The sequence below is a fragment of the Montipora capricornis genome, chromosome 13 (assembly GCF_036669925.1).
Source record: "Montipora capricornis isolate CH-2021 chromosome 13, ASM3666992v2, whole genome shotgun sequence".
NCBI classification, from domain to species: domain Eukaryota; kingdom Metazoa; phylum Cnidaria; class Anthozoa; order Scleractinia; family Acroporidae; genus Montipora; species Montipora capricornis.
Genome location: NC_090895.1, coordinates 21,989,902 through 22,002,401, shown reverse-complemented (window position 1 = coordinate 22,002,401; position 12,500 = coordinate 21,989,902). Strand labels below are relative to the sequence as shown.

The 12,500-nt window shown below is 39.8% G+C and overlaps 2 protein-coding genes across 3 annotated transcripts in view; both read left to right on the top strand.

The window, feature by feature from the left end:
- The window catches only part of LOC138030115 (tyrosine kinase receptor Cad96Ca-like), an 86,538-nt gene that overhangs the window by 43,998 nt on the left and 30,040 nt on the right, over window positions 1-12,500 (top strand). The window lies entirely within an intron of this gene.
- The window catches only part of LOC138030700 (uncharacterized), a 42,191-nt gene that overhangs the window by 15,817 nt on the left and 13,874 nt on the right, over window positions 1-12,500 (top strand). The gene's annotated exons all lie outside the window — the stretch shown is intronic.

Here is a 12,500-nt window from a genome sequence, read left to right as displayed (position 1 = left end):
TCTCTAAAAATATTCATTGCCTAAAGCCCTGGCCAAACTATTGAACAACGTTGGATTCAACGTTCCAACTTTGCTCGATCCAACGACCGTTTGGCCGCCTATGTTGGATGATGTTTGTCCAACAATTTTTGTTCGATCAAATGGTGGATAGAGTTTGCTTTTGATCAAACATTTCGTCCAACAATTCTGGTCGACGAAAAAATGTTAGAGTGTTTTGCTGCTCTTCCAACAAAGTTGTATCCTGAAGCAGGTCACGTTCGCCCTGCTAGCCAATCACGAATCACTATTTTATTTTCAAGCCTAGGCTTCTCGCGTGGGTCTGCTAAATCTGTGAGCCATGCGCATTTCGCATTTAATTCTAAGCACCCATTTCAAATAGCGCTGATAAACACTTATTAAGTCTAAGCACCCATTTTAAAACCGTTAGCTTTCAATAACTGTGTGACTCCCATGTTGACTCGCATGACTCGCAGCCATGGCTCGTATGACTCACAGTCATAGCTCGTATGATTCGCAGTCATGACTCGCATGGCTCGCATCCATTGCTCGCATGGCTCGCTGGCTCGCACATTAGTACAACTATTCTCGCGTCATTTGCAAAACAAAGATGGCGGAGGATCAAGACCTCGTGGTTGTTGCAATTGATGAAGAACCAGCTGCAGACAGCCAGAAAGGAAAAAAAAAAGGAAGGAAAAGAAGCGATTTTGGAAGGATTGGGAAGTTGAAACTTTGATTAGTGAGTATGAGGGGCGCCCATGTCTCTGGGACACATTTAGCCTTTATCATGATCGCGACAAGCGAAGGAAAGCCCACCAGGAAATAACAGAGGCGATGGAGATTCCGAAACAAGAAGTTACCTCAAAGTGGAACGTTTTAAGAGCTCAGTTTAGCAGCGAATGGCATTCCGAGTTGAAATTAAAGTCCGGGGCAGCAACTAGCGAGCAGTATAAAAGCAAATGGAAGTTTTTGGATATGATGAAATTCCTAACAGTGGTGCTTCAAGCAAGGAAAAGCACTGATAACCTTGTTAAAGAAGAAACAAACAATGGGGCGGTTGAAGGTGAAGACGACACCGAAGAAGAACCTAGAACGAAAAAGGCCAAAAGAAAGACATAGAAGCTTTGAAGACGGAATTTCTCACCCAAGCTGTTCAGGCCTTTAAAGAACCAACTGAAAAAGTGTCAAGAGGTGAGAGCCCGAGTGACAAGTTCTCAGCTTACATTGCTCAAAAACTGAACAGCTTTAGCCCCTCTCAGAGAGTGTTAGCAGAGAAAAAGATATCTGATGTGATTTTTGATATTGAGATCGGAGCTATGGAAACACCTACCCCTTCTCACATTTCATGGTCTTCAAACAGGATGCATGTGTACCCTCACCAAACTATTTCAAGCAGGAGTTCAAGTGCTTCAGATTCTTCATTTGAAGCTGCATAACCTTTATTGCAACGGCAAACATTTTACCAAGAGAATCACTTTGATAATATGTCATCACTGGTGTATCCATCTGGTAATAGAGTGAAATCCCAGCCAATCGCTTATTTACTCTCAACAACCATGTGCCGGAGGAAATGAGAGATGCGACTTATGCAGAGAATGAGAATGGACAGGAAATCTATTACAACATGACAAGCCGTCAGAATAGTAAATGACTGTTTTTAAATGAGTTTTTTAATCAGTGCCCTTTAAAAACTACTGGTGATCACGTTAAGACACCACTGAGCTTTTTCGCTTGAGTCATTTGTGTTCTTTCACCTTTACTGGCTACGGGTAGGCCATGCAGATAATTACGTTAAATGTATGTTGTCTGCATGGCCTACCCCCTTGGTAGCCTTGTTGACCCGGAAGAACATTTCAAGCTACTTTCTTTAGATCTACGTTGTGTTATTGGTTTCAATAAATGTTGCCATTCGTTTGTCCATGTTTGTGATGTGGAAAATCATAGAGAAACCATCTGGCGGTGAATAGTAATTCACCAAGTCAATTGTAATTTACAGTAATTTTTTTAACCCAACTGCTAAATAATTTTGAACATTATATTTAAAAGTAATGCATTTAAAGCAGCCATTGTGCTATTGTATAGATGTTTTTAAGGCAGTCCATGACCTTTGAATGCATTTTTTATATTTACAGGAATGGTTAGTTCAGTTATTGGGTACAAAATAATATTAACATGAAGCTACAGGTTTCTCTGGAATATTGAGAATTTCATCACTTGAACTTGATGTACAGACTTATTCACATACAAATGTCCCATTACCAGCTGACAGCTCCTTCGTTGAAAAAATAGTCTTTGAAAGTATTCCTGATCTCTTTTGCTTCAGTACAAGCATTATGTCTTGTTGAGGGAGTTGGAAGCGGAAGCATTGTTTGCAGTATCCCATTATGACGCCATTGTCTAGGGTAGATGATACTAGTTCTGGGATTCTCATAATCAACAATACCTGGAGGGCAGTATATGTTTCTTGGTGGCCCCTTCTTCAGGAAATTGTGTAGTGTAAGGGCTGCCATTACCAGGAACTCAACTGAGGCAGGAGGTAGAAGCAACACATTTTTTAGTGCACGCCATCTGTTGATCAGGATTCCAAACAGATTTTCAGATAATCTCCTTGCTCTGGAGAGCCTGCAAGTTTAGCGGCAGGAATAAGAAAACAGTTGTGAAAACATGGAACTAACTTTGTTGAACTGTTAGTGAGAAAGCATTCTTTACATGAAAAGCCTACATTCTGGGGTTATTTGTTTTCACTGAAGAGGGCTGGTGGAATTTGATGGGGGAGAGCGGAGGGCCAATTTGAGCAATATTAGCTTACAAAGTGACGGGTACCAAAAATTAAAAAAATCTGATGGGTTACTAGTCAATTCAGCGTCTGTCAGAGTTCACACAGCTATAAATGTTCTACAATGCCTGAAATGTTTCTGAGACAACCTTGCTGGTGAAGCAAAAATACACTTTTTCACCTTAAATATCTATGTGCACATCTCTTTTTAGACACCTGTTGTTAACAGCTCAATATAAGGTCACATTTTTTAATGTTGAAAATTACAGCCTTTGCAGATAAGCAACAAGGGAGGTTTATTTAAAACTTTATTATGATGATGGCAGCATTGAAAACTTTAAACAACAGTCATCACTTATCCCACAAGCAGACCCTATTAGCTGTCCCCTATGCCTAGGCCCATAGTTGTCTGCTTACAGGAAATGCAATGGGATGTTGAAATTGATAAAGCATTTTTAGAGAAAGATCACACGTGGAGGGCCATAGGCAGCCATTAAATCTTGGCAAAAGCTTCGACTTGGAAAGCTTCCTTCCTTCAGCTAGATCCACCACTTTCCAACCGCATCCCTAGCCCCCTCTCTTCCCACACACTGTTATGATGAAGTAAGTTGAGAACACCTTACCTGTAGTTATAAACTCTCTTATCCACACTCAAGTTTTACTGGCGAAAGAGCTTCATTAAGAACTTCTTTAAGGCAAATGCATCATCTCCCACAATGACATATGGAAGCGGGTGAATTCCTTGTGGTAGTGGCGTACTTGGTGGAATTCCCAACTTGTTTCCTTCAAGTGCCTTAAGAAAGGAACACTTATTCCATAGGCCACCATTTGATATGCGGCCATTAGTTCCCACATCTACATAGAGAGCCTCACAATCGGGACCAGCAATAGCCGATAGGAGAATGGAGTGCGTGTCGTTATAGTTATAATAATGAGATCCCGAGTTTGGAGGAGGTTGGGGGGTAATATGTTTCCCGTCGATGGCTCCCAAGCAGTTGGGAAAATTCCATTTCTCTTCAAACTGTTTTGCAATCTGTAGCCATTGCTGCTCAGACGCAGGCACTTTTAAGTAAGAAGGGCCCAGCCTTTTGGTTATTGCTTCACACACTTCCGTCACAATATAAGATACCGCAGGTCTGCTGATCCTAAATTGAAATGAAGGGATCGAAAACTCTCACCAGTAGCTAGAAATCTGAGCAGCAAAGCTAGTCTTTCAGCGGGAAAAATCGGTTGCAATACTATTTAAAGGTCACATAGCTCTCAAATAGCTATATATAGCTATATAAACACTATTGAAAATCTTCACATAGTTTTTAAATAGCTATATATTGACTATGTTATCTGAAGTCCATGTATACTTTTCACTTACATAGTAAATAATACTATTCTTTTGGTATGTGATTGTAAAGCATAGTTTTCACATAGCACATCAAATGAAGAAAAGGTTACATTGCTTTTACATACTGTTATCTATTTCTTATGGCTTCCTATGCATTTGGATGAAATAGTTTTTACATATTGCACCCACATAAACAACCAGGAGTGTAAAATGTCCATATACTTTACATACTGCTATCTATTTCCTACGTTGAAGCAAAGGCTTGCTATGTATTAACTACGTCTTGGGGTAAAATAGTTTTTACATAGCACTGGAAAAACCTTACATAGACTTTATATAGTGCTATCTATTGCCTATGTTTTGGACCTGTAATGCACCAACTAAAACAAACCAGGAGTAAAAATTTACATAGACTCTACATACTGGTATCTATTTCCTATGTAAAAGCAAAGGCCTGCTGTATATATTTACTATGTCTGCGGGTAAAATAGTCTTGACATAGCACTCACTAAAAAAAAAGAAAACAGGAATAAAAATCCACATATACTTTACCTACTACATCTATTTCCTATGTTATGAACATAGAAATTAAGCAAATTCCTAGGATTTCCAAATTATGCCATTAGCAAAACTCAGTGAGTTGGAACTCTTGGAAATCTTTGAGAACTGAAAGCTAAAAGGGCACTGTGGACTAGGAATTTATGGGAATCTTTAGGAATTCCATAATTTCAATAATTTAACTTGAGGGTCACTTGAGTCAGTCGAAATTCTTGAGAATTTTTGTGCATTAGCACTGAATGTGCCAGTGAGAAAATCAAAGTTTAAGTGTCCTTTTAGGATTTGATTTCATCTAGTGCCTGGAAAAATGACCTCAACTTCAACCTTCAAGACGTGTATAAGAAGGTTTGGTCTTATTCAAAGCATGCCAATGCGAATGTGATATCTTTTGTTCACTGTTCGTAATACACGTACTTAGCTTACTCAATGTCCTTTAAAGGCTCCAAACTTTGAACATAAAATCACTCTGTATACGGAGAAATGAAAAAGAAAGCTTTTATTCCGATGTATTCAATAGATTGTGAGAAATACCAATCAACGGATTACCTTGTTTGATACTCTCTGAGTCTCATAATCGGCCTTATTCCAAAAGGAACGTGATGAATTACTCTTGAAAATTACACACTCCATGTCAGCACTTAACCCTTTCAATGAACTCCAGTATCTTTCGAATCTTGCTCATTTAAATTGAATCCGTAGAAAGATTGTCATCCTCCGCCATCTTGGAAAACGCGTGAGAGAGACTGGAGACTAGTGAGTCCTTTTCGTTTTGGTGAGCAGTCAGCGGTGACTGGGGTAGGTACGTTATGTATGGGGACACATTATGTACCGACATTCGCCCATCACTCTCTATCAATTCTCCCCAACATTGACCCACAGTTCTTAGTACTGAGCAACGGTCCCTAGCAATGATCAATTATCCCTAGCAATGATCTTTTGTCCCTACTAGTGATCGACTGCACCGCGACTCCACCGCGCACCGGTGGCTCAGTTGGTTGAGCACCGGGCTGTCACGCGGGAGGTTGTGAGTTCAACTCCGGCCGGACCAACACTCAGGGTCTTTAAATAACTGAGGAGAAAGTGCTTTCTTTGTAATTACATCTGCAAATGGTTAGACTCTCTAGTCTTCTCGGATAAGGACGATAAGCCGGAGGTCCCGTCTCACAACCCTTGTTCATTAACTCTGTGGGACGTTAAAGATCCCACACACCATTCGAAAAGAGTAGGGAACAGTGTTCCCGGTGTTGTGGTCTGACCTTTCCAGCAATGTGGTCGGCTTGGCAGGATTAGCTTAAAGGGCTTCTGTGTGAATAGCCAAGTGCTGGAGCCTCATTCAAGACTCAAGACTGTCCCTAGCAATGATCGACTGTCCCTAGTAGTGGTTGACTGTCCCTAGCACTGATCATCTCTCCCCAGCACTGATCAACTGTCCCTAGCGTTGATCATCTGTCCCTAGCACTGATCACTCTGCCCCTGGCAAAGATCGACTGTCCCTAGAAATGATCAACTGTCCCTAGAAATGATCAACTGTCCCTATTAGTGATTGACTGTCCCTAACACTGATCATCTGTCGCTGCCAATGATTGACTGTCCTTACTAGTGATTGACTCTCTGTAGCAGTGTAAATTGTCCCTAGTAGTGATCATCTGTCCCTAGCACTGATCATTTGTCCCTACTAGTGATTGCCTGCCCCTTGCACTAATCATCTGTCCCTAGCACTGATCATCTGTCCCTAAGCAATGATCAACTATCCCTAGCAATGATCAACTGTCCCTAGCAGTGATCGACTGTCCCTGGCAATGACCGACTGTCCCAAGCAGTGATCAATTGTTCCTTAAGTAGCGATTGACTGTCCCTAGCATTTCTCCCTAGCACTGATCAACTGTCCCTAGCATTAATCATCTGTCCCTAGCACTGATCATCTGCCCCTTGCAATGATCAATCGTCCCTAGCAATGATCGACTGTCCCTAACAATGATCAGCTGTACCTAGCATTGATCAACTATCCCTACTAGTGATTGCCTTTCCCTAGCACTGATCATCTGTCCCTAGCATTGATCATATGTCCCTAGCACTGATCGACTGTCCCTAGCAATGATCAATTATTGTCCCTAGCAATGATCAATTGTCCCTAGTAGTGATTGACTGTGCATAGCACTGATCATCTCTCCCTAGTACTGATCAAATGTCCCTAGCATTGATCATCAGTCCCCAGCACTGAAAAACTGTCCCTAACATTCATCAACTGTCCCTAGCACTGATCATTTGTCCCTGGCGCTAGTCATCTGTCTCTAATATTGATCAACTGTCGCTGGTATTGATAAACTGTCCCTTGCACTGATCATTTGTCCCTAGCAAAGATCTTTTGTCCCTAGCACTTCTCCCCAAACTTATCTGTAATTGCAACTTCTGAGAAGACAAAAGAAAAGAATAGGCTACGTACTAATAGCATATTCCCTTATCGCCAGAGCTGAGCTGAGATCCTCTAAAGAGAGGACACGATGTTTACAAGACGTAAATTGAAGGGAACGTAGTACCAAGCAATTCATTTAAGAATTTCTTCTCAGGTTATATACCAAAGATAGCCTTGGTCAAAAAGAAAGCGAAAGCATACCCCCAACCATTAAATTCACTGTCTGTTTCCAGCTTGTTGTTGTCATTCTTTAGGAAAAAATTATTTTTGATCAAGTTTGATTGAACATGTTCTTTTCGGTGATACAAGACTAGTACTTTTTTGTTTGATTTTACTGCTGCAAAATCTAAATAAATTAACAGAGTAAAGAAAAATTATTAAAAACCAGATTTTATTTGCCATGCAATGCCTGTAGATGCCCAGGAAAGGGTTTTCCAGATTATGATACTTTTTGCGATTTTTAGCTGCATGAAACATGTTTTCTGGAGTACATTAGTGGACATTGAACATTTGTTGGTCAGTATTGCACAAAAGGTAGCAAAAAGAACTGTAGAAATAAGAATTAAGTATTGGTTGAATATTATTGGGGGGGGGGGGATTTTCAGGAGAGTGCAGACAGTTGATTAACGCTAGGGACAGATGATCGATGCTAGGGAAAGATGATTGATTGATTGATTGATTCACCTTTATTTGAATACGGTAATTCCATAAGTTACATAACTTCTTTACATGAAAGCCGTATAGAAACAGAAGTAAACACTACACAACTACACGAAAAATATGTACAAATAATAAGATATACTAAAATGTAGTCAACAGTTTGCCTGCCTACTAGCCAGTTTTCTGTTAAAGATAGCTTTAGATTCGGACGCTTTTATGTCATTTGGTAATGAATTCCACAGCATTCCTCCTCTGTATGAGAAAGACCCTTTATAATATTCTGTTTTTGGAATGTGGTCCAGTGCAACATTATATTTCGTATTTCTTAACATAGACTTATAAGGGTTGTTCTCACAGACATTCGAGAAGAGATCGCTTAAGTAACTAGGTACATTTCCATTCAGTGTATCATACATTAATAGACTTAAGTGCCTTTGACGCGTTAAGGCAAGCTCTTCCCAGTTTAGTTGTTTTCGTATTTGTGCTGAACGAACGTTATAACCTTGAAAGGTTATTATGCGTGCAGCACGATTTTGTAATTTCTGGACCCTAGTGGCAAGTCCCTGGTCTAAATTGTCCCAAACAACATCGCAGTAGTCGAACACAGGCTGGATAGGCGATTTATAAATAGTATTTAGAACATCTAATGGTACATAATTACGTGCCTGTTTTAGACCACTGATAGACCGATTAACTTTTGAACAAAGTTTGTCAACATGCTCGTTCCACTTAAGATTTTCATCTAAGTGAATTCCTAAATATTTTGTTGTTTGGACTCATTTAACATGACTGTTGCCAATCTTAATTGGAAAGTCTCTTCCTAAGTTAGATAATTTGAAGATAATTGTTAAGAAAATATACTCCGTTTTAGTGACATTTAAGCTTAACTTATTTGCAAGAAGCCAGTCCCTAACGGGAGTTAGGTCATTATTTACCTTGGCATACAGTTCAGCAGTGGACACAGAGGACGCATGTATCGTGGTATCATCGGCATAAATGTGTGCTTTGGTATGAATAAGACATCCAGGGAGATCATTAATATATATTAAAAACAACAAAGGGCCCAAAATTGAACCCTGTGGAACTCCACAACTTATCAACTTAGGCTTAGATACACAGCCCTCTACTACGCACTGCTGTTGCCTACCTGAAAGGTACGATGAAAACCAGTCGAGAGTTACACCCTTTAGACCATAGAGCTCAAGCTTTTTCAATAAAATATTATGTGAAACAGTATCAAAGGCTTTGGCAAGATCGAGAAACACAATCAAATTGGTCATGCCTTTGTCAATGTTGAGATACCAATTATTTGTTAAATGTAACAACGCTGTCACTGTAGAGTGAAGGGAACGAAATCCAGACTGGTTTTTTGTTAACAGGCCATTTGAATTTAAGTAACGGTATAGTTGATCGTAGACTACCCTTTCACAAATCTTAGAAATGGCTGGCAACACAGATATTGGTCTATAATTTTGTGCATCAGTGCGATCATCCTTTTTATACAAAGGAAACACTTTAGCCATTTTCCACTGTGAAGGAAAGAGGCCAGTATCTATGGTTTTGTTTATGATACAGGCTAAAGAAGTGGCAATAATTGGGCCTGCTTCTTTTAGAAGCCGACATGACATGTTATCAAGGCCAGTGGCCTTGTCAGTCGGAGATAATTTACCTAGTAACTTTAAAACTTCAGTGGCAGAGGTATATTTTAAATTAAAAGTCGTGGAAGCAGGCTTTACGTAGGAGTCAAAACTTGTATTTCCACTAGGCAGTGTTGAGGCTAGGGTAGGACCAACAGATGTAAAATGGTCACTTAAAATCTCACATATTTCTGCGGGTTTTGTGAAGGAATTATCACCACTTTTTAGTTCACTTATTGAAGAGTTACTAGTGCACTTACGATATGTTAACTCGTTGATTGTCCTCCATATTTCCTTCGGGTTACCCACATTTAGCTCCACTTCTGATTTACAATAATTTGCTTTTGCCATTTCAATCTCATTATTTATTCTATTTCTGTCTTTTCTATATTTATCTCAGATAGATGGCTGTTTTGTTAATATAGCCTACCTTTTCAGTTTATTTCGACCTGTAATCAGCTCCCTCAGCTCAGTAGTAATCCAAGGGGATTTTTTATTTCTTACTCGCTGGGTTCTTATAGGCGCATGAGCGTCAGCTATTTTTAAGAACATATTTTCCCAGATTACAATCATTTCATCGGGAGTAGTGCAATTTCTTAAGCTATCCCAGGGAGCTGACTTTAGGTCTTCTCTGAAGGCATTTGCATTAAACTTTTTAAAAGAACGAGTGGTCACATGCTTATGAGTGTTTTTAGATGAAATGGCAAACTTACGTATTGTATAGACCATACTATGATCACTTAATCCCATATGCACCACTCCTGATTTCAAAATCCTTGAGGGTTCATTTGATAATATTATATCAATAAGTGTACGGCGTGATTCTAGTAGGTTCATTGATTAGTTGTTGAAACTGATAGGTCGAACTTAATTGCTTCAACTGAGACAGGTGCATATTATTTCTATCCGATAGATAGTTGCATTTTAAATCGCCTAAGATAATTTGTTCCTTAGATTCCATGTCAATAATGCGAACAATAGCTTCTAAAGCTTTAAAAAGCCAACCGTACAGCTAGGTGGCCTGTAGGCCGCAGTTACGTTAAAAGCTTTAGTATTAGGCCTTTTAATATCAACACTTAACATTTCAAACTCGTTATTGGGAATTATTTCATTTGTAAGGCAATAATTAATATTCGATCGAAGATAAATGCATACGCTGCCGCCATTACGGTCTCGATCCTTTCTTAGGATTGAATAGCCGTCAATATGAACCAAGTTGTCAGTTATTGTGGAATCGAGTCTAGTCTCATTAACTGCTAGCAGATCAAGACACTGATCAGCCATAATTAGTCGAAGCTCTTCAATATGCAGCGAGGGACTTGCAACATTAATACTCGCAATTTTGAAGCCCCTTACTTTCAAGGCAGAGGTCAGATCATCATAACAATTTGGTTCACATTCAGGCAAAAAAACTGTTCACTTCTTTAAATCAATAACAATTACTAATATGATTCAAAATATTCTTAGCAAGTGCTGCGCCAACTTTCTGACTTAGGTGCAGGCCACTACTGTTCAGCATGCTGCTTCCTATTTTGCTGTTGTCGATAAAACTTAAGTCGCGGCCACTTACAAATAACTTGATAATCCTGTTCGTTTCGGTTACTTTGTCCCCCATGCTTGGCTCGTCTGTTCTATGGGTGAAGCCTGAAATGGTTACACTAGCTGTGGTATTCTGCGATATGTCTTCGCACAGATTTATAATATCTTCTGCGACTTCCCGAGGAGATCTGTCGCGAAGATCGTTCGTGCCAACATGTAGTATGATTTCACTTGGGTACGAACAGTTGGGATAGCATAGCTTTCCATATCGCTCACTGTAGCACCAGGGAAACACTACATCTGAACTTTAGTGTTATTTTTTGACATTTTCCACCATTGTAATCCCTTCACAGTAGAATCGCCAAGAATAACTACCTGATTGTCTGAATCTTTTTGCTCAGATTGCCGATTTAGGCTTGTGCCAGGCCGTGAGTTACTTGATTCTAACAATATATTCTGCGGGCCGTGTTCCTGCTCTTTTTTCTTATCTTTTCTGTTACCACTGCCTTTGTGGTTCTCCTTCTGACTCTGGTTCTTTTTGCCGCTTTGATTGGGTTTCTTTGCAGGCCTGACAACAGAGATACTTGTTGGCGTGACTGCTTCTGATGGCGTGACAGCTTCTGTTGTTGTCCCAACGGCCGTAAAATTATACGCTTCTTCTTGACAGAGCTTTAAATCATTTCGTTGGAGAATTCTTATCGTTGAAATAAGAGTTGATTTTTCGCTTTCAAGGGTTCCTATCTCTTCCTTCAGCTTGGCTAGATTATCTTTCGCGATATTCAGTTGATAACGAAGTAGATTATTCTCTTCCCGTAATTTGAAATTCAGATTTTGATTTTCAGCAGCACCAGCAGAAGATATGTTAATTTTCCCGCCATTATTCAAAATATACGAGATATCATTTTTCATTCTCTTTATCTCCTCTTTTATTAGTTGTAAATCAGATTTTACCTCATCCTGACTTGTAGTAGTCAACGCATCCGTCGGATCTAGTTGTTCTATTGCATACATCTCAATATGTTCATCTGCTGCCGACGCCTCGCTTTGCTGGCCGCCATTATTACTATTCATTGCTTCATAACCGTTACCTTTAATGTTCAAAAAGTCCGAGAATGCCTTTGTTAAACTTGCACTGCCAGAACCCTGAATAATGATCTTCTTTGTAGTAGTGTACAATTTAATTGTGCAGTCCGCGGCCTTGAACGAGAGCATTCTGTGATGTTTATCGTCTTTCACCTCGGCTAGAGCAATCGCCGTGTTCTTCAAAATTTCTGACACCAAAATCTTGAGTGAGTCAACCTTAGTTGACCAAAGAAAGTAATTTAAAGTACTATCATATGATAAACAATCCCTTATGATCAGTGCTAGGGACAGATAACTAGAGCCAGGGACAGATGATCAGTACTAAGGACAGTTGATCACTGTTTGGGACAGATGATCAGTGCTAGAGACAGCTGTTGATCAATGCTAGGGAGAGATGATCAATGCTTGGGTCAATTGATCAGTGCTAGGGGCAGATGATCAATTTTGCTAGGGACAGTTGATCAGTGTTTATCAGTGTTAGGGACAAATGAGCAATAC